The 21868-nt window shown below is 43.1% G+C and overlaps 1 protein-coding gene and 1 non-coding gene across 15 annotated transcripts in view; one reads left to right on the top strand and one right to left on the bottom strand.

Moving 5' to 3' along the window:
- The window catches only part of LOC147259158 (neuronal cell adhesion molecule-like), a 76143-nt gene extending 56977 nt beyond the window's left edge, over positions 1 to 19166 (bottom strand). For 8 of the 14 annotated variants that reach the window (XM_086209433.1, XM_086209438.1, XM_086209441.1 and 5 more), the window contains exon 1: positions 18930 to 19165. The gene's annotated coding sequence lies outside the window, so the exon portion shown is untranslated. Of the gene's footprint in view, positions 1 to 18929 lie in introns of all 14 variants that reach the window. The other 6 variants (XM_086209427.1, XM_086209435.1, XM_086209440.1 and 3 more) reach the window with 2 other exon arrangements.
- A 403-nt stretch (positions 19167 to 19569) lies between these two features.
- On the top strand, positions 19570 to 19657 carry trnay-gua (transfer RNA tyrosine (anticodon GUA)). The gene is given in 2 exon segments: positions 19570 to 19606; positions 19622 to 19657. It is a non-coding gene; the product is annotated as a tRNA-Tyr (tRNA).
- Positions 19658 to 21868: the final 2211 nt, after the last annotated feature.

Here is a 21868-nt window from a genome sequence, read left to right as displayed (position 1 = left end):
AAAGACGATGTTCTGTAGTTCTATTGAGGTTTTCTGTCTCTCTGGATATATTTTATGTTGATTTCTCTCTAGCACACGTTGGAATGATAACATGCAGTGTTGATACCTGCTTGATATCATGCTCCCGTTTGTGTTTGTTTCAAAACTTCCAAGTAAATTTAGCAACAAGAAACCCACGTATTCTAACTAAATGAAAATCTATGATGAGGATAAATCAGTGAATGACACAGGCCAAACACGTAATATCCATAAACGTACCAGATAAAATGGCCTCTCGATTCAAGGGAACACTTAATGGATTCCAATCCTCTCCTACAAATGTGTTCAACTAACTTTGGTATTTAGAGGTAAAATATTGATCAAACAAGCCATTAGCGCTTTAAAACAGGGCTTTATTGGAAACACTTACAGTGGATTCCCTTAAAATGATTTGTGAAAATGGATCTGCTGCACTGCTGGACCAGGATAATGCACTCCTATTGTTTATATGCTTCCATTAGGCTGAGGACTATCTGAAGATCATCAGTAATGTTAATGTTGACTAGAATACTTGACCTTGAAGAGCTCAATCTAAATTTTCTCAAAGAACACAGTTGTTCCACATGGATTCTGAGGAGGGAAGTTAGAAAAGCTCCTTGGGGCTTGTAATTTATTCGTTGGGATGTCAGGCACAGGAGGGGGCTGGAATTTTGAGGAGTGAGTAACAATTGAGCTTTTCTTTTCCCAAATCTGCATAATTATTGAGGTTAATTCAACTTAGAGCCTGTGCGCCATTGTCTTTGAATACGCCTGCCACTGCTAAAATGAATAAATTAGTAACAAAACGAAGCTGACAGACAAGCCAGGCCTGAATGCACAATGTCAGAGAAACTGGCTCAGACGATAAGAGGAAGCAGCTAGAAGAAGCCTTTATGTGATTTGTAGGAGACAACAGCCCTGTGATTTACAGGAATTGGGAACCGAGTTTCCTTGGTAATATGACTTCTTTGGTATCCACATGCTCAGCTATTCCCAACCTGGCAAGATTTTACTCGGCTTCCACTGTAAGTGTGTTTGTCACCGTGGTGGATGTTCCCTCTGTCTCATTCATGATAAGCAAAACTGCAGTTGTGACAAGTCACCTTGTATTCTCCTGGGAGACGATGCAACAGAACAGAACAAATGTTCCCAACTGAAATAACTTAGACATCATCAATGGCAACATAATAAAAAAGGAGATTAAATCTTTTTTTTTTGGGGGGGGGGGGTGAATAGAACATTTTTTATTCAAAAAAGTTCACTGGAGGGAATCTGTTGTTGTGATCTGAATATGCTGACAACGACATATAAAAAAGTTATTAACTATTCATTTACCAAATGTCTTTTATTCACAGACGAGATAGGAAATGCAAAGCTGTTAAGGAGGGAGTCGTCCTGAATGAGGCTGTGTAGCATATTGGCTGAAATGAGTGTAACTGATGCTGGACATAAATTAGCCTACCCTTTCAGCACTATAGACCACAAAAAAATTAAATTTATATTCAATCAAATACCTTTCATCTAAGCACTGTGAAATAATCTACATAAAGGGCTGCACGTTTTATGGTACAGAGCAGTGCTGAGTAAGTGCTGAGTAACTCACTCGATTGTGCTGAGTGAGTTAAATGTTAATGTCAGCGTCATGGCAGCCACACACAGACGGTGCTGAACATGCTGATGTTAAACAGGAATCCTGTTAACCCTGTTTGCGTCTTAGTCTAAAGTGTTTCCTAATTAGCACTAAACACAATCGACTGGTGCTGATGGAATGTTTAATTCTGTCTAGTCATAAGGGAGATGGGAATGTAAAAGCCAATTTTTAAGACAATGCTGAAAATATTTTGTAACAGTTCATGCAAAACTACAGTAGGGAGCGTCATTAGGATACATGAGCTGAGTAACATGAATGCGTCTGTCTTTCTTCCACAAGTAGAGGCTAGACAAGATATTTCCCATGTTTGGTGAATACACAGACATGCTGCTGGTGCCAGAGGAAAGATCTGTATGCTGCAGCCTCCGGGGGCCATGAATGTCTGCAAAGTTTCACAGTGATCCACCCAACAGTTGTCAAGATCTCCATCGTCATCTTCCGCTTATTCCTTACTAGTAAGGGTCGAGGGGGGGCTGGAGCCTATCCCAGCATCTACGGGCGAGAGGCGGGGTTCACCCTGGACAGGTCGCCAATCCATCACAGGGCCAACATACAGAGACGAACAACCATTCACACTCACATTCATACCTACTGTCAATTTAGAGAATCCAATCAGCCTAGTCCCCAAATTGCACGTCTTTGGACGGTGGGAGGAAGCCGGAGTACCCGGAGACAACCCACGCAGGCACGGGGAGAACATGCAAACTCCACAGAGAAAGATCCCGCGCCCGAGAACCCGGAACCTCCTTGCTGTGAGGCCACAGTGCTAACCACTGCACCACCATGCAGCCCTGTCAAGATCTCTTCATCTGTAACAGAGTTCTTGACCAACCAACCAACCGACAGTCCGACAGACCAGATCCCTGGAGCCAGACCACTAGCTTGTTTCAACTACACAAGTTTTATGGACTGACAAAGAACTGATGCAAACATTTTAAATAAAATCCAACAGCACTACCTCTCCACCACATCAGTGCGGCTTAAAGAAAAGAGCTGGAGTATCATCGACATTGTCTTACTCTTTATTGATTTGCCAAAGGCTTTTGACACAGCTGACTATGACAAATATCGGCATCTCTGGGATTATTGTAGGTTGACTTTGAACTACTGCTGCCATACAGAAAACACAATGTGTCCAGTTTGTGTGCCACTACTTTCCCTCCACGTTTTAGCAAGAGATGTATCCCAGGTTCCCCACAGGGAACCCCGTTGTTCTGCATAATTCCGAATCATCTGTGATAACTCACCTCATTTCCCTCAAAAGAACAAACCCTTAATTCCAGCAGTTTGATCAATCTCATGACACTCAAGTCATATCTTTATTTTTCATTCATTCATTTTTAGCTTTATTGGATTGCAGTGGTGTGCTCCTTATTGAATGCACTTGACCAGCGGCTACAGAAGCTGCACACCGTGTACCATTACACTTCGTGTTAATTACAGCCAACGGATATCCTGTGCACCGCTCTTTACGCTGTTGTATGTCTACAGACTTTCACACTGGTTGAAAATAAATAAAGCTTTACTCTCAGATGTTTCTCTACAATTGTTGGTCCCCAGTGTTACAACAGAATTAGGCCAACAAACTTTTAAGTGGGCCGCTTCTTCTTTCTGCAATTATGTACAGAGGGACCTGAAATCATCAGAGCTGATTACTTTGCTCAGTTTGAAAGGATTGCAAAATAAGTACCCTTGGTTGATGTGATTGCTCCTCAATTTTCATTGTATTGTATTAAAGTATGATAACTAGATGTTTGTCCTTGACCTTGCACTACTTACCGTAGCAATGGTTATTGTGTTCACTCATTCCTCTTGTAACAGTTTATGTGTCTCTCTTTTTAAATATTCCCCTTAGTAATACCCTTTTTCTTCTGTGGGACAGAGGTGCATTTATATACTTAACATGTCGCTGTCTGAGCCGTCATTTATGAGGTGCTGCGGTTATTTCTCCCAGCCAGGCTCTTGACATGACAGATGTGTGTCCTTGACATGAATGATGACCAGATGAGGACTGGGGACCTCGGAGAGCTCTTGTCAGTGAGGATAAGCCCTCAGAGTGGTGCTGGGAGGCCAAGGGGCCCTAAACTACAGGAGGAGGCCTGAGTGCTGCCTGTCTCCAGCTGGCCTGTCTGGGCCCTGAAATCATGTCTGGCATTGGGAAGATCGTGAAGGGTGACTGACCAACCAGACTCTCTGGCCAGGTAGCTCAAGGCCTCTCCTCTCTGCTTGAGAACTCAATTAGTGGCTAAGAGCCTCGCTGACAGACTAGCAGTAAGTGCAACACCAGTGCTGGTTCAAAACTGATGTAGTTGTTTTATAAGGAGTGGGGGTGGTACTCCATCATAACACTAGCCCTGCGGGCAGACAACTTGGAAAAAGGGGAACCTCTTCAAATTGCCAACAACAATAAGTAAGACAAGGGGAGACAGGTACTACTCACACAAAGGCAGCTAATCATTTAACTGCAGGGCTTTTCAGTTAAGCCTCTGAGGTTAAGCTGTTTTCACTTCACCTCTTACTTCTTGATTTGTTGACTTTCTGAGCGACTGGCCTGAAAAGATCAGTGTCCTTAATTAAAGAGGACACCAGTCACAGTTACAGCTGCAGCAGAATGGAGGCCAGGGATAGCTGGTATGGGAAATTCACTATTATTATTTCTTTAAGTATTTAATCGTTTGGGGGATGATCTACTTGAGGTGGGCAAACAATTAAACTCCAAGTTCCCTACTTATATATCTGTTGTGGGTGTAACCGCTGACAAGCTCATTTGATGTCACAGTAATCACTGTATTCTTGTCAGTATAAAAACTCCAGGCCAAAGGAGAATAGCCTGGATCAGCACTTTATTCTGCATTTCCTCTCTCTATGCACTGATCACAATACCAGAGAAAGCTGCCTGCTCCTTCTCCTTCCACTGTGCACTCATTATAGAGTGGCAAGTCAAAAAGCTTTGCACAGTGGTAGGCATCCTGATCCCGGTGTGCCTTTCACATGGTAAACAGTTTCAGATGGACCCAGTATTGTGCTGCTATAATACAGCATCTGCTTTATGGCATGGAAAAAATGCATTGTCACCAAGGAGCAGTGAAAGAGCCATTGAAGGACAGCCAAGGTTTCTCCCCAATTCTGGGGATTTGACCGTGACACAAACTAGTGGGTGGTGGTCAAACGACCTACAAGCTCCCTTGACACTGGGCCAGTGGTTTAGAAGATGAAGCCAGACAATTTGAGATAGGTGCACAAGAGTCAAGTGACAAAGGGACCTTACAGGCTGCTGAAGAAACCGAATTAGGACTGCACAAACTAGTCAAGCTACTGCATAACTTAAGAGGAGCTAAAAAGTCTCTGTTGAGCCTTTGTATGGCGTTTCAGTGCAGCAGCCTAGTGGGTCAGGATGCTGCAGTGAGCACTGGAGCTCAGCCAGGTGGGAATGAGACACTGTGCAGACAAAGACAGAGAGACAGGAGATGCCCCTTATCCTTTAATTCTCCATTAAACATTTAGAGCAGCACTCCTGCACCTGCTGTGACTATGTGAACCTACATGGGAAAACTTCTCAGTGTCACAGAAATAATAATTTATGCCACGTCGAGGAACAGTGTCATAAATCATCCAGCACAGTAAACTATTCTGCAATATGCTTTGCTGCATTTTCCTCTTGTTCTCTGTAGCAATATTGTGAGTAGGACAAGATAATAGTATGGAACGGACAAGAAACATAATCTGACACAGGAAGACAAGTAAATGAGAGCAGAAAGGTCAAGCGTGCAGTAACTGGTAATAGCAAGTCTGGATGCTTGCAGGCCATTTTTAAGGTTGTATGTGGACGGGTGGAGGAATGTGATTCCATTTGTCATTTACATCAGGTAATTTTTCAATTTGCACTGACAGGGTTGCAGTATCAGTCGGGAGGAGAGACAGAGACGAGGCCCATCTTGTGCTCCATCATGTCTTCTGGGTTGTTCTTTTCGCGAAAGAAAACTGTGTTTTTGTCCAAAGACACAGCTTTTAGAAGCTAGCTAACTAATCTTGGCTTGTAAACGCACAGTACATACATGCTGCCCAAAGGTGAAATTGATTGACAGGTGGATGTCATAATTTTGATCAGAATTGGATCGTTCATGCTCATAAGTATCATGTTATATTTTACAGAAGGATGATTTAGACATAAAAATGCCAAAACACAGATTTTTGGGGGCATCGCTGAAAAAGTGTGAACTGAAAAGTGTTCATAAAGCATTTTCTGTTCCATCTTAATAATATATCCGTCGATGTCTTCAACAACAGGTGAACCTATATGTCATTGTTCTGTTTTTCTCATGGTGTCTGCAACAGCACTACCCTATTCTAATGTTTATTCCGGAGGGAAATTTCTGGAAAATATTCAAATTAAAACAGAACACTCCAACAAAATTTGACTGCCCTATATTACCATATCAAGCACATACCAGAAATTCTGCTAAATTTAGCATTACAAAACACAGATATTTTGAGGTTGCTCCATTGAGGCTCAGTGGAGAATGGAGGAGGTTAGGCATGCAGTTGTCCAATGTTATGTAAAAGAGCCACTTTTATACTATTTTACCATGTCTGATGTGAAAAAAGAAGTGGCGTGTCAATCAAACTCAAATGCTATGATGAGCTGTCCTGGGTGGGTTCTCTGTAGCCACCTTCTCCATTATGCTTCAATTCCACACAATATAAGTCACAGGGATAAAAAGGATGGTTTCAGAGGACACTGCGGGTAAAATGGACCTCCGTCATAGTGCACTATTAGATCAGAGGCAGGTTTTATTCAGACTTCTCTTTGCTTTCTTTAAACCAGCCATTTGGATGGAATTAACTCAACAGTGCTGTCAAGGACGTGTCCCTGCCACTGCTGCCAAAGCTGAGCTTCCACTCGAAATTCATATCCAAAGTCCCATTTCGGCTGAATCACAGCTTAGATAAACAGGCAGAGTGAAGCAAATTTGAGGGGTTTTGTTTTGAGGCCAACAGCTCTCGCTCTGGCTGTTTTGTTTGTTTTAATGCTAAACTTGGAAAGCAACTCACAGTTCAGATAGCATGAAAAGCTAAGAAAAGAGCTCCCACAAATATGTTTCATTGGAGAGAAGAGCAAAAGCTACAGTCCATGTAAAGTCATTCTTAAGAAGGACAATGAAATAACAGAACCCTTAATCAAATGGGTACAGGATACCTCAGAGACACGGGGAAGGACACATGGAGAGGACGTATCCACAGGCCTCCAGCAGGTGCATTGTTCCCAAAATCAAAGGACAGGAGCCATATTTCAAACTTGGCTGCGTCCTGGTGAGAGGTAAAGCGTGTCCTGGTCTTCGGCTCTGACCCAGTCCTGACCCCTCACCCTTTTCATCCTCATTTCATCCCTGCTTCCTTCAGACAATCCTCATCAATAGTGGTCTCCTGTTGTGGCTTATTCTCTCCATAAATGACCACAGTAAACAAGTACTTTCACTCAACGGACCATCAAACAAAAGACTTAAGTAAAAAAACAAATCCTTTATCACAGCGTACAGGCAACCCACATCCTAAAGTTGGAACAAAAGGGAAGATACTTTACTGGGTTTATGTTCTCAGGTTTTTTGTTGGGGTTTTTTTATGGTGGTGGAGGAGGTGGGTTTAAATGCTCTTTCAAAGCATGTTTCTCTAATCAGTCATTCCCAGCCAAACAGACACAGTTCTAATTTGACTTCAAAGCGCAGGGGATTGTGAACGATACGGATGAAACTGCATGAAATCAGTTTTTCTATCATTATCTCCCCAAAACACACTGATGGTACTGTTGCTTTTTCAACCCTCAAACTGTGATGTCTGATTTTAATGTAATTTTACCTGATTAGTTTGTCATCTTCCAGGATATTGTGACCTGAAATACTACTGATCCTGCGATGACCTTCATTCTTGCACTGGTAGGTTCAGTTAACATGCACTTCATCATCAACTCCCTTTAGCCAGCCCCAGCTCCAGATTAGGGGAGTGGAGTTATCACTCTCTCCCAGGGTTGGGTTTTGGGTGCAGGGCCAGAGTAATCCTGGGGAGTTTGCTTTGGGATGCCGAAGGCGTAATTAGATTTTTTTTTTTTCAACTGCCAATGACCGTGGAGAATCCAATCAGTCCGACATCCGTGTAGTTGCCTTATTCTGGTGTGATTAGGCAACGTATCAATGATCAACGCCTGTGTTTACAGGCAGTGTAGCAACCAAGGAAATCTGTAAATTGCATGTGGAAGCTAGTGTGTCAAAAGTTTTACACCATGGAGAACTTGGTATAAACAAAAACTCTTGGGTTCAGTATTGGAGCTGGAAATTGTAGTTGAGCGCAGGAAAGGAAGGTAGTCCAGGCATGTTAAAAACTGACTCAGTAGAGCTGATCCTCAAGTGTCAATGGAGGTGGGTTTGGTTGTAGAGTAGAAATGTGCCCCATCTGATTACCAAACATTGAAGTCTTGCCTTTTCTGGCGAGCTTATCTCTCCAACAGTAACAGTGCCTCGTGGAACTGAATCTGTCTGAGTCACACCTGGGCGGTCTTCTCAAGGTAGCAAAGCTACAGGTAGCCCAAAGCCTTGTCAGTGCAAGGCAACTCTGCTTATACCTACACCACAGAAATGCTAACATATTTTCAAAGAATAGAATTTTGATGGCAAAATATGTACTTAATTTCCAGATGCAGGTGTGACTTAGCTTTAGTTATAGTGCATATACATACCTCTGCAAATACACGTTAAAAAATTTGCTGAATTCATTCAGTGTACAATGAGGAAACTTGATGGAAGAAATATCCATAATTATTTGGTCATTTTATCTTAAGTTGCTGCATTGCATTTGTAATCTTTAAGGCTATTTTTTTAATATGTTTAGCTAAGTGTTGGTCATTGGGGCTACCAAAGAACTAGGACTTAAACTTGGTGATTTGGTATTAATAAAGATGAGAACAGGAAGTAGACTGAGCTCAAAGTGATGGAATTAAGTGGGTTAGCAGGGAAACAGAGCCTGGGATATCCACAGTTAATGCTGCTAGCAACACTTGCACCTAGCAGTAGGCTTAAATAACTGCTAATTTCCCTTGTAAACACTATCGTTATAACTAGGCTAACTGTGAATTTCCAAACAAGCGTGCAAGATGATCCTGTTGGTAAAATCCAGGATAAAAACTGGTACAAGACAGTGTCAGTTCTTCAAGAGTAGACCTAAGTGAATGCAGATATAAAATATACTGTGATGCACAGAGAAGAAGGTAAGAAAGAAAAGGAATTAATATGAGGAACAGAGAGCTGCTAAAACAGAGAGGCGCCCGTGGTGGAGATCAGTGCATAATCTGCTCTTGGGGCAGAGACTGCTCCTTTATTTAAATCACATGGCTACAAGCGGAGATTATAAATCAGGCTTTGATAATTCCATAGGCATGTTGCTTATCATGATCTGAAAGACTGGTTTAATGGAACAATAATTTCAATCACTATCATTTAATCAGCGAGGACTGCGATTTTTACTTAAGTATGTTGAAGCCTCAGATGCACATTGAGGTTTGATTTGGAGAACTAACAGGATGTATTTACAAGGTATATGGAAGTAACCAAAGAACTACAGCACCTGAGTATATCAAGAAATTAAGCTATCATTGAATCACAGTCGTGAAAGTATAGGCGTGAAGAATGGCCCATGGATTTAAGGTGGAGGCGTCTACAGATTCTTGACATTTCAGCAGCAATCAAGACGTTGAGCAATATGAACTCCACCTCAGTGACACATCACAAATGGCCAGGGAGTTTAAAAAAAAAGAAAAAAGAAAGCCCTATTTTGTTCTCCCAGGATCCGTGGAGGCGTGCTCCCTCTGTCATGCAGTAACCCCTTTGAGTAAAATGTCCAGCATGGCTCCACTCATGTAGAGATGTGGTCATTGTGCCCGAGAAGCCCTAAACCAGCCAACCTTGAAGAACCGAGCATTAGGTCAGCTTCAGATGAGCCTTTTGAATCTCTGCCAGCACAATACCATCCAAAACCAATATAAGGAACACCATTCACTGCCAAGATTTAAATAGACAATGGTGTAATTGTGTGTAGAAATGTATCGAAAATAAAATACAGGAAAATGACCATTTCTCTCCATTTTCTATACATTTCTACACACAATTAGATCATTGTAAAGAAAAGAAAATACAGGGAAAAGACCATTTCAGTCACTAAAAATAATTCAGGAGGTATGAAGATTTTCATTTGTGGTTCTTTGAAACTGCACTGTAGGACTTTGGCTATAAACCATGGCACACTGACAAAGACTCATTGATATTTCCACATAGACTGAGACAAACAGAGGGCTGAAAAAGCCCAGTGTTGGCCCAGACAGCTCTCAGCCACACTCGACATTTGATTGGGTTATCAGGCCAGCCAGCCTCAGAGGAAACACTGATAAATGAAGTTGCCATTTGTCCATCCTCCCTTCCTCAGCTCTGGCCCACGGCAAAGAATTATCTCTGTGACAATTGCATTCTTCCAGCTTCTAAAGATGCCTAACTCAGAGAAGTTAGCAACCAACTGACCAAGAGGAGATTATACTGATTGCTATTCCATGGCGTTTGATCCTAAATTGCTCTGGCGCACAGCCTGACCAGTGTCAACTTCATGGTGGTTTCTCTTCAGTTTCTGAACACAAATCAAATTCACTTGCAATTTTCTCCTCGTCGCGGTTGAAAAATAAATGTCCTTGATGTGAAAGAGGACCATTAGAGAGATAAAATCTATTTGGTGTGCCACTAAATACACTGGCAATTAGAGAGAAAGGATGCCTCACTCACCCGATACAGTAAAAAAAAAAAAAAAAAATTAAAAAAAGGACTACAGGGGTCGACTGCAGGTCAGATAATCGAGATGCAGAACCAAAGTACTTTTACAGTGACAATGAAATATTCAGAGTAACACCCACAACTGCTGTTGAAATATGTTGAAATACATGAGAATTTATCAATACTATCGAATGAAGCTCCCAGCAGAATTACTTAAATAAGGTATAAAGTAAACTTACTTCAGTAGTTACTGTTTCATTTTCTGTTTTCTTTCAAGACAAAAAATTGCTTTAATTAGCAATCCTTTTTTTAAAAAAAACAAAACACGTCCGGACTCGATCATCAAAATGCTGATTTTGGAATATTGTAAGCTGCACAAATTCAAAAATCAGCAACGGCTTTTCCCCTGCAAGGCCAATGATCATGTTCACGATTTATTATGAATTTAAATTTTCACCAATTTTTTTTCTTACATTTCCCCAAAGCACAAGGTTATGTTTTGACATTGCATTAAAAACAAAGAAAAGCCTTAAAATTCAAACCCCAGTTGTTCCTCCTGCGTGAGGGACAGGTCATAGAGTTCTTGGGAACCTTTTTGTGTCCGCTAGCATCATATATTGGTTTATTATAATAAAACTGACACATCTCGACCGAGTTACCGTATAAGTTGGAACCAGCAACCATTTGGCATTTTTTCATGATGAAAAGCTCAAGTGATTAATGATCAAAAATAGATTCATTTTATGTCCATCAACTAAAGATTATAAACGCTCGGTTGGGGGAGAAATGTTTACTACGGCTTCTGCTCTGACTTTGTGTTATCTACACATCTGCGTGGCAGCGTGACTATCCCTGAACACGGGAATTTGCCAAGGCTGCATAGTGGGGAGTGCCAGTCTGCTGGCAAAGTATCTGATGCTCCTTGTTGTATCAATGGAGCTGGATCATCAGGGCCAGTTGAACTTCTTCCACTAGTGATGTCTGGATGGCTCAGTTGAATGGTGTGAAGGAAAGAGGAGCAACTGTCTGGACTGACAGTAGCACCACATTTATGATTTTAATGGTTTTCTGACCTCAATCTTCCCTAATCATTCTGGAGCCTGGACAAAGATAATCTGGGTATAGATTATGTTTTTTACACAACGCGTGGCACCAGGACAATAAAAACAAAAACAGCCTGAATCTGCTTTGTATTTTGTGCTTTTGATATCTCACGGGACATTCACATTTATCTTCTGCTGAATGAAGGAATCTCAGATCCACACTGCGACAATCTGAGATTCCCATTCCTTTGTTTACCCCTGGAGATTTTTTTTTTTTCCCAGCATTCATGTGGTGGTGTTTGGGAGGGGGGGGGGGTGTTTAGGGGATGAAAAAGAGGGAAAGAAAAGCTCATTGGTCTCACCACCCCAGAAACAGCATCTAGAGCCAAGCTGTCATCCCACTTGGATTAAGGGCCCTTCAGCTATGGCTGCTGAGCTGCTAACATGGTGTCTTACCCTGGGATGGGTCATGGGAGGGGGGTGTAGGTTGCAGCGGAGAGTAAGGGTATTAGAAGTAGAAGGCCTGGCCTAAATAAGACCTTGAGGTCAGCAAGCCTTCTGAACCATGGCAAAACCACTTTTGTGATTCTGTGTTGACTTTATTCACGAGTGTCTCCCCCGTTCCTGTTGATTCAATCACCATTGCATCATGTTCTGGGGCGTCCAAGATAATCTACGCCTTCGCTCCGCTTATCGCATAAAACCCCCACTTCTACAAGTTTAAAGGATGTAATATTCAACAACAGGCTGGAAGGAGTGTGGAGGCTTGGGCGGATTTCTTGGCAGGGCCCACTCCTTAAATCTCCACCGTTATAATCAGAATAAAGCTGTGGGGATGTATTTGCTGAGCTATTAGACAACACAAGTGGGCTGCATCACTGTGCCAACAGAGAGTGGGATGTGCAGCTGAGTTTTTCTTAAGCTCTATGCAAATAGGAGGAAGATGGGAGCTTGAGAACTGACTAGAAAGCATTCAAGCACACAGTCTTCCTGAATTCTTCATAGTTTTGGCGAGCAGACACCCCACCAGTGAAGCGCTCCCTACCTCTTGCTCAACAAGAAGGGATGCAGTGGTCCTTGTTATGTGTTGAACCATCAACTACCTCTCAAACATCTGTTGCCCATCCAAAGTTGGCCAGAGCTTCAGGGGGCCCGGAGTGGTTGGGAGCACAGGCTGCCTCTCCATCCCACTTCAGCAGGAACAACAGTGTGTTCAAACAGAGGCTCCAACCACCGTGTTGATATTGTGGATCTCTTCAGGCCTCACCCCGCATCACCCCCCTACACGGCAAGAAAGAGGCGAGAACAGCCACCGTGCCAGTTGAGACATAGAAAAACAGGCCCCCTTTGTTCACTGTGCTCCTTCTCAGCGTCAACTGAGGTACATGATCCACCCCTCCTCCTCCTCCTCCCCCCTGCAACCCTAAAAGCTTCTAAACCCTCCCACTTTCCCTTTCCCTCCCTCCATTTCGTTTAGTGGGTGGCAACGCAGCAAAGCATCAGACTCTGAGCACACATCTTACGTCTCATCTTCATATGTCAATATCAAGGTCCTACACTCAAGGTTGACAGCAAGTGAGATCTCATGGTGTAGAGCTAACCTTTGAGGTTTTCTACCAGGGGCAGGGAGGGAACGTTAAACCCACAACAGTACCTTCCATTATCTCCACTTCAAAAGGGAGCTTCTGTCTGTCCCCGGCAGTTGGTTTAGACAGAAAAGAGCATCACTAATGCTTTGTTCTCACTAAGGGGTGTAATAACCTGACAAGGGTGATAATAGCGTTCCCCGGGCACCCTTGAGTGATTGAGCTTGATGATTGCCTTGGTGTAAAGCTCTGTTGTAATGATTCAGTCACAATGGGTCGTCCACGGCAGCTGCACTGACTACCACTCATGTCCGCACCACCTACTGTCAAAAAGCAAACACTACTGTCGGAACCTCTTGAATGGCAGGAGTCATTTCCAGTTAAGACATCTAAAGGAAGACCAACATCGAGGGTCATCAAAGCATCGATGCATGGATTCCACAACTCTCTTGAACTGTTCTCTTACACCATTCTTCTTGAAGACATGCCGTCATTAAATGTTTCGATAATAGAAGAGGAGTGTGACACTTCGCCATAACCTCCCGCAGGGATTCCGGTGACTGAAGGCTACAGCCTATGAGTCACATCATTCAATGATGCAGTGGCGCTTCTGATCTAAACGGAATCATTTGTTACATTCCTACGCTTTACCTTTAATATGTACCTCATCTACGGTTTACAGCACAAGGCCAGCAAGAAATATTTTTCCTCATTCTTCATTAATACAGTGCGTCAGTGGTGGTTTTCACATTTTTGATTTATGAATTGTCTAGTCCAGTGTTACTCGACAGCAGTCCATGGGATGATTTTGACGTCTCTGTGCTCCACCACACCTGATTCAAATGCGTGGGTCTCCGTCCAGCTCTGACAAACCATAATGAGAGCCCATTCATTTGAATCAGCCGGGTCATCAGCGTCCAATACCTCACACAGACTGTGACATTGTTGCAGTCCACTGCAACACAGCTCTGATAATTTGGGGCACAACCATCAATGTGATGACGCTGAGACATCTACTGAATGATTTTGAGGTCAATATGCGGCGTCACCACCAGCGTTATCAAAGGTGATGACAAATAACGACGAAAGGAGCCCTTGGAAAAGTGGTTGTTATGTGAATGGGAAAAATCTATAAAACAGAGCAGTAATTGAAAGCACTTGAGGCTTTGAGAAGGTCAACTTGGAATCCTAAATTAGCAAAAAGAGGATGAGTTAAGTGTTTGCTAGCATGCACAAGGCTGGCATACAAGTAGCGCCTGTCACTCTGATCAGTGCGTCATTTCATGCTGCATTTCTATTGGTTGGGAGCCATATATGACAGCAGCTGACACTGTGAGATGATCAGTTTATAATTTCATACGCTGTCAAATTTGTCACAAGCCATCTTTAGTCACAAGACCACACTGGTCATCTTTGAACCCCCCCGCCCCCAGTGTGATGTAGGACCGCCTATCTGAAGCCACGACCAGTGATATCACCACATTTGGTCAGGACCTATATTGACAAACACTGATTTGCCCGCCATCCACACGCATACATCTTTTATTTTACAATAGACAAAGATAAAAAATGACTGAACAAGTGATTTAGAACTTTCTCTGAAAATAATATGCCCACACTAACACAGTTGACATGCATGTAATGGTAAAATGTGTGCGCCGCTGTTGAATGGTGCATGGATCTAAACGCTCGCATGGATGACAAGATCAGCAACACTTTGTATTCATTATCCCTGTTGTGTTAACCACAGGTTTTCCAATAGAGAGGGGGCTGAATAACAGGGTGTCGAATCAGAGAAGGACAGGTTACAACCAATAAGACCTTATCTGGGCAGCAGAAGTTGGTGCCATCTTTTCTGTTTGTTTCTGCCTGTCTAGACGTCAACACTGAAACATTTTCATCCAGGAAAGCGTTCCCCAAGAGGTCAGTTTCCTTTTCAGTGACCTAAAAAAACCCAAACTAAAAGCTATGTTTTAAAACACCTGTTTACATTTGAACTAGAGCTCTGAATGTCCAGCAACTGCAGATAAAACAGCCAAGCTGAAAATACCAATAACTTGTTTTTCCAGTCCCACAAATAAAAGCAACAATATAAAAAGAAAAAAACTCAATTTTAAGAGGCAGACAAAAACATTGTCGGCCATTCTTTATGATACATGACTTAGAGTATGATTAGATCAGCAAAAAGCGGCTATTAGTTTTCTGTACATTGGCTAATTGATTACTCAACTGAGTAATCCTCATGATCATAATGAAGTTCTGTTTCCTGGAGAGAGGAGAAAATGGCAAAGTAACTGCACATCTCTTTATCTAATTGCTTGGAAAACCAGTCAGAGTCTAGCGATGAGAGCCATAAATCACCTAATATCCAGTTTTATGAGTCGTCCGTCATCTTCTTCTCCTGTTGATACAGGTCTAGTATGTCAACAAAACACAGTTGCAGATGTGTGGAAGGGGATTCGCAGGAAACATGTCAATCCCCATTAGACCTGCTGCCTAACTGAGTGTGTAACTCTGATTGCGCTCACCAGCGTGTGACCATTCAGGCCCCATTCACAGAGAAAAAGTGAAACATCTACGTGTGTATGTATGAGTGACTTCTGTGCATTCACTCATCCAAACTACAGTCAAGGCAAATGCTCAGGCACCCGTGACTCTGGGGTACACCGATCCCTCTGCGGTCCTCTAATGAGACACTCATCAGTCCCAAAATGAGACGAACACGCTTGTAACAAGGAGGCCCAGGCGACGACAGCATGCTCTGCTGCTGCCGTGTGTGACTGGCCCACTGGGAAGAAACACCCAAATGGCGGTGACACTAATGGATAGGCATGGGCCTCATCAGTCCCCGGAGATTAAACCCCATCACAGCTGAGCAGCAAAGCACCTCTATTCAGCGGCTGCTGGATTGTCTCCACCCAGGGCCAGTACACGTGTCCCTAGAATGCCCTCAATCATCCAGTCAATCAGCTGGAGTGACCTATGATACCACGTCAGTGAATTGCGCCTCTGAAATATTGAATGAAACTGGAATTATTGCAGCACTCTTTTTTTTTTCCAACGATCATTCCACTTTATTTCAGCACATGCCTCTTTTAGTTGGCTTTAAGTTAGTAGTAGTAGTTAAAACAAGACTGCAGTGACAAATGAATCACGGAACATGGGAATGCCACTAAAACGACATCAGACAAGGAAAAAAAGTAGATGTCAGATTCCTTGTCAGCTTTTTGAAGAAGTAAACTAAGGCTCGGTTTCACAGAACCGTCAGGGAAGTTGTGTGCACTGTGGAAGAAGGCAGATTTTAACCAACACCCCCCCCCCCCAAAAAAAAACTTAGTGGTAGAAGATGATTGAATGAAACTTCTGTCATCGCCGTCCATCACAGGCAAAACCAACGAATCATCTTTGATATAACCGATACCAACAGCAGCATCAAGGCTGACCGCTGCACGAGACACATTGGTTCTTTTGAACAAACAGTCAAGGTGATGTCACACCTAAACCACGCCCATAACTCACCAAAGCATTCTGTTTGCGAACAGGGTTCAACGGCACAACCCCATGGTTCAGACACAAGCACGCAACATCACCTTGAGACTAAATCAGCTGCAAAATCCAAAGGAAGCCAACATCCCGCCTCAACATCCAGTGCAATGAAGGATTATTTCCAAGAGTGTCAGTCGGTTCACTTTTATCTCTGTATAAAGGTTTAATCAGCATCCAACTGTTGGCCTGTTTAAGACATGTCTGATCATCTGACTGCTTGTATTCTAATTATGAGAATTTCTTGTGTAATTTATAGAACCTTTTCCTTTTTTGTATGTGTTAATCAGATGTATAGCTCCTATATTTGACCATATGGTCTTTTAATGTGAAACCACACATTCTGCATGATTAAATATTTGCATTGCAAGTCAGAAACTAGACTCAAAGTCAATAAATGTGGCCATGCTCCCACAGTAAGTCTCAGCTCTTACTTTGATGAAACGACTTTGTCTAGACTGATCGGAGCAATGATCAAAATATCAAAACTCGCATTTCTTGTGTCACTTTCACTCCCCACTGCTCTGACCTCATCTGCAGATTATCAAATGTGAACTTTGTGATACATAAATGGTTGAAACAACGGATGTTCAGATCAGTTCTCCTAAGAAAGATGATGTCATCAACGTCATCAAAAGTGACACAGAGCAACTCTTTCTACCCATGAGACACTTTGTCCTCCTACTGTTGGCGGAGTTCACAATGTCACAGACGCCAGCTGTTTACAGAAGGAGCGTTGATCGCTTCTCGCAAAAAATAGTCTGAGTGTTTCTCCAACCCACAGATTGAAATAAGTGGCATTTTCCCTCCAACACCCAAGCTTTTCCCATAGCCCCTGGAGCTGAGCTGGCCGCCAATGGTTTTAGGTCACCAGTAGTGTGACTGACTGGTGCTCTCACAATAACTCCAACCAACGTGTGTCATGGTAATCCTTTAGTGATGCAAATCTCCTTGCCCAGTGCCGCTTTTGTGCGGCGGGTGAAAGTAAAGACGGCAAAACAATATAGGTCACTATCTTGTCCTGATTCTCCACATTGGTCAAATGAAGCTGAAATGCCCTGTCAGGAAAGCTCCTGCAGCAGCAACCAGCTCCAGCACTGTCAAATCAGACCAGCAGCAAACGTCCGCGGGATGCATACGGACGTGGCATCACCTGTTTCTGAATAAATGCAAATGAGACATAAGGCACAGATAGTGGGATATTGTTATCTTGGTAAACAGATTAACAACAGTCTGCTCGGAGTGAGTGAACATTACTAGAAAGTGTGTCAACCGAGTGTGTTCAACAGAAAGAACAAGAGCTTCAGACAATAAAGCAGGGGTCATTAGCATTAATACGTTTGTTTGAGCAAGGCAGCGAAAGTGGGCAGCTGAGGCATGTGTGTGTGTGTGTGTGTGTGTGTGTGTGTGTGTGTGTGTGTGTGTGTGTGTGTGTGTGTGTATGAGTGAGAGTGTCTGGGGATGAGCGGGAATCAGGGTGGAGTGGGGGGGGGGGGAGGGGGGTGCTGTTGTTGTCCCCCCTTGACTGAAGCTTTGACCGTGGGGAGACAGCCAGAGGAGGAGGAGGAGGAGGAGAAGGAGGAGGAGGAGGAAGAGGAGGGGGAGTAAGCAGGGGATTGGGTAGAAAATGTGTTTGGCAAGAGGGAAATAAATGGCTGGAGATGTGATTGGCGAATCTCAGGGGAGGATCATAATCAGATTGAGTGTGATGAAGGGAAATTAGACTAAATAAACTGAGTGGTCAGTCAAAACAAGACAGAGTTGTGATATGAATATGAAGGGAATTAAACATGAGGGGGAGCAAATCAGCTTAGAACACCAGGGATTTGTGTATGAGGGCAGAAGCTCCATCAACACAGGACAAAAAAACAACTGTTAAAGATCTATCCATCTATCTATCTATCTATCTATCTGAGGACACATCCTGCCAAGGCTGAAATTACAACATAAGCGACAATGATTTCTCCCAGCATGTTCACCAGTGTCAAGCCTAGATCTGGCAGTCCATCAATACATTATATACACTTGTTCTCTGTGGCGACCGACGGCATCCAGCTACAACACAGACTCCGGTCTGTCTTGACAAGAGCGCTGTTTTTACAGGTTTAGCTTTGAAAACAATCCCCGTCGTGCGTCCAGAAGGAGATGTAAGGGAGGCGGTGATTTCACTGGCAGCTTTACAGCATCCAACTCAATGTGGCAGGCTGCTTCTCTCTCTAGAAACTCCTGACAGCAAACTGTACGCTACGCGACACGTGTTTATTATGAATGGAGTCGTTTCGCTCACCTTACCTCCTCCCTCGGCGATACGCAACGCCAAAGCTCCGCTTGCTGTCTTCAGTCGCCTGCGGATGAGACACCTACTGCTCTGTGTATTGACGTGGAGTCCCGTTCAGCCGAGCCTCTTGCACTTGTCTGCCTCAGTCACTGGTCCTCTGCTCTCCCACCAGTTCACCGGCACATACACACATACACACACACTCACGCATGCACACACACAGTCGGGGGCGCGCAGCAGCTCTCCGGGGCGGGCGCACGCCCACTGCGCGCTCTGCAGCGCCGCTGCCAGTTTATGGTGGCCTCTAGGCACTGAACCATTCTTGCAAATTGTTATCCAAATACACATACATACACACACACACACACACACACACACACACACACACACACAAATAGTGCTTTATCTCCCCACGGGCTCAAACTCACAGATGGACAACAGCTGGGTGAGTTTTAGGATGAAACCAGCCGAAAGTTGTCTTTTAATGCTCAGAAATGCCCTCTTTAGTGATTAAGCTGCAGGGAGTGGCTTTTATTTGAGAGTAACATTGTTGCACTTAAGCATTTTGAAATTCAACATATTCATGTCAACAAAACAACGCTCAGCTTTTACATATATGAAAACTCTGTACAGTGGTTGAAACATCGTACCTTCGATAGCTCAGTTGGTAGAGCGGAGGACTGTAGGAGACAGATGTTGAAATCCTTAGGTCGCTGGTTCGAATCCGGCTCGAAGGAGACGTGTTTTGTGGGCTGATGAGCGGAGCCGTCCACACCAGGTGTGCACAACCAAAACAATACCAGACATATTTTCACTCATGATAGATGGCCTTAATATATATTCAATTGTTCAAGGAGAAACACTTTAATTTTCCCATCTGGGATTCAAGCAGTGCAAAAATGAAAAAAAGGCAAACTCAAAATGACAGAGTGCAATTATTTCAATGAGGATTAACCAGTGAATTCCATCTCGCTGTTCTGGAATAATCTGCATGCGTGGCCTTTCACTGTTTTCCTCCGGGAGCCTGTGGGATCAACCCTGACTAGTGGAGGAGGTCATGTGACTTTAAAAGTGTCATTTCCTCTCAGGTCAATCTGCTGCCAGCTAGCCATGCTCTCCTGTCTCAGAGCATGTTACTCACATCCATTATCTCAGGCTTAGCAATAGAAGCCATCTGCAGCGGAGGCATCAAACACAGAGCACGTGACTCATCATTACTACTAGGATAAGCCTGGTTTGGCAACAAGACCACGTCTCTGGGTTTCATTTGCCAACCAGAAGCAGGAGATTAGCTATCATTGGTCATGCCATCTGAAGCATGAGGGAGACGTGTTTCCAGGAGTGCAGCTCATCATGGCAGGCCTTAAAGCGATACTTTACCCAAAAAGTGTACTTGTCCTAAGGTGCCTTGAGCTCATGAAGAAGGTTTTAAACAGTTCCGTCAATTCTAGAATGCAGAATGAGCTAGAAATGTAGCCTACATTTAGCTTGAAGCTAATGGCAACCAAATAAAAACAACAGAAAAACTGCCCAAAAAGGTCTCTTTACAAACTCAACGCAACATTCAGTATAATTTCCTTCTTCTAATACAAATCATAACCATTCTGGTTCGATGCCACAGCAAACAAGTGTGGACGAGCAAGTTGTGCTCGTCGCTACTTTGAGTTAGCGACAAACCACAAAGGTTTAGTTACCCCCCTTTTTTTTGCTCAAGTCAAAGTGTTAATGGATTAATAAGCATATGGCTTGATAAAGAAGCCATTGATTTTCCGGGATAATGTGTTGTAGAGTTGGTAGATAGACACTTTTTTGCTGCTATTTGTAATTGGTGGCTATAGGGCGCCATTAGCTCCCAGCTAAATATACGTAGCTGGCTTTTTCTGTTTTCTGGAGTCTCAAAGATGTGGCACAGTGGGGGAAAAAAAATTCTCTGTAAACTCAAGAGCAAATTATCTTTTTGCATCCAATTTCCTCTAAAAGGTATATAACACACAATTTCTTCTTTCAGTTCTCCATCTTTCTTGGATAGATCAGCTCTCTGTGGTAGAAGAGACTGAAATTTCAGAAAGGAGTTGACATGCTGCCAAGGTCATTTTCCGGATATTAACCCCCAATATTGAGAGCACCAGTTTCCCTCATCATCAACTGAAGGGAGTGGGGGGGGGACCAGGGGATTTTTGCCCACATCTGCTTTGCTAGTACCATACTGGGAAGTATTGTAATTGTTCCCACCTCTCATCTCAGACTGCCTCCAGATATGTCTGCATAGCTCTTAAATCTCATTAAGATTTGCTCTTAATTTCCCCTATGCATATTATTGGTAATATACTCAGAGGGATTTTCATAAGTTCAAGGATACAGCACCATGGAGACAAAGTATCGCATATTGCAAGTAGCAGAGAGAATTTTATCTGGTCACAGCTTTGTGTTAAAATGCAAAAGCCAAACCAGAGGAGATGTTGTCTCTGCCTCAGTGGTATCTCCAATTATTGTGTTTATTACTGCAGCGTATCCTTGAAGTCCTTTGCTCACTGAAATGTGAAACTTTACACATGACATGGTTATTGTGCATAAGAGACAGATTTATCACTTGGCCTGTTTTCTTCACAGATTCATTGTTGTTGGGTTTTTCTTTTTTATTCTTTTCAGATGACGGTGAATAACAGACGCAGTACCAGTAAGCCAACCGTGAAATGACCTGGCTCCTATCAGAAGTGATGGTTAACTAAGTGGATTCAGCACAGATCAGCAGGCTCACGGTTCAAAACCACATCAAAACGCAGCAAGCGAACACATCACACCTGCTATAACTTCATTTTTGACATGTTTAAATGAGCTACAAATTCAGAAGTCTGAATTATTACTGAAAAAGAGCTCTGTGTCTGTCTGGTACTGTATGACTTTCAGAAGGGAAGCAACATCATACTTTAATATCATTTGAAATATCA

Source organism: Aulostomus chinensis, chromosome 7 (assembly GCF_037954235.1).
Source record: "Aulostomus chinensis isolate RoL2024-O1b breed Wild chromosome 7, RoL_Achi_v1.0, whole genome shotgun sequence".
Classification (NCBI taxonomy): Eukaryota; Metazoa; Chordata; class Actinopteri; order Syngnathiformes; family Aulostomidae; genus Aulostomus; species Aulostomus chinensis.
The sequence above is the reverse complement of the archived record's forward strand: the minus strand, read 5'-3'. Positions and strand labels throughout refer to the sequence as shown.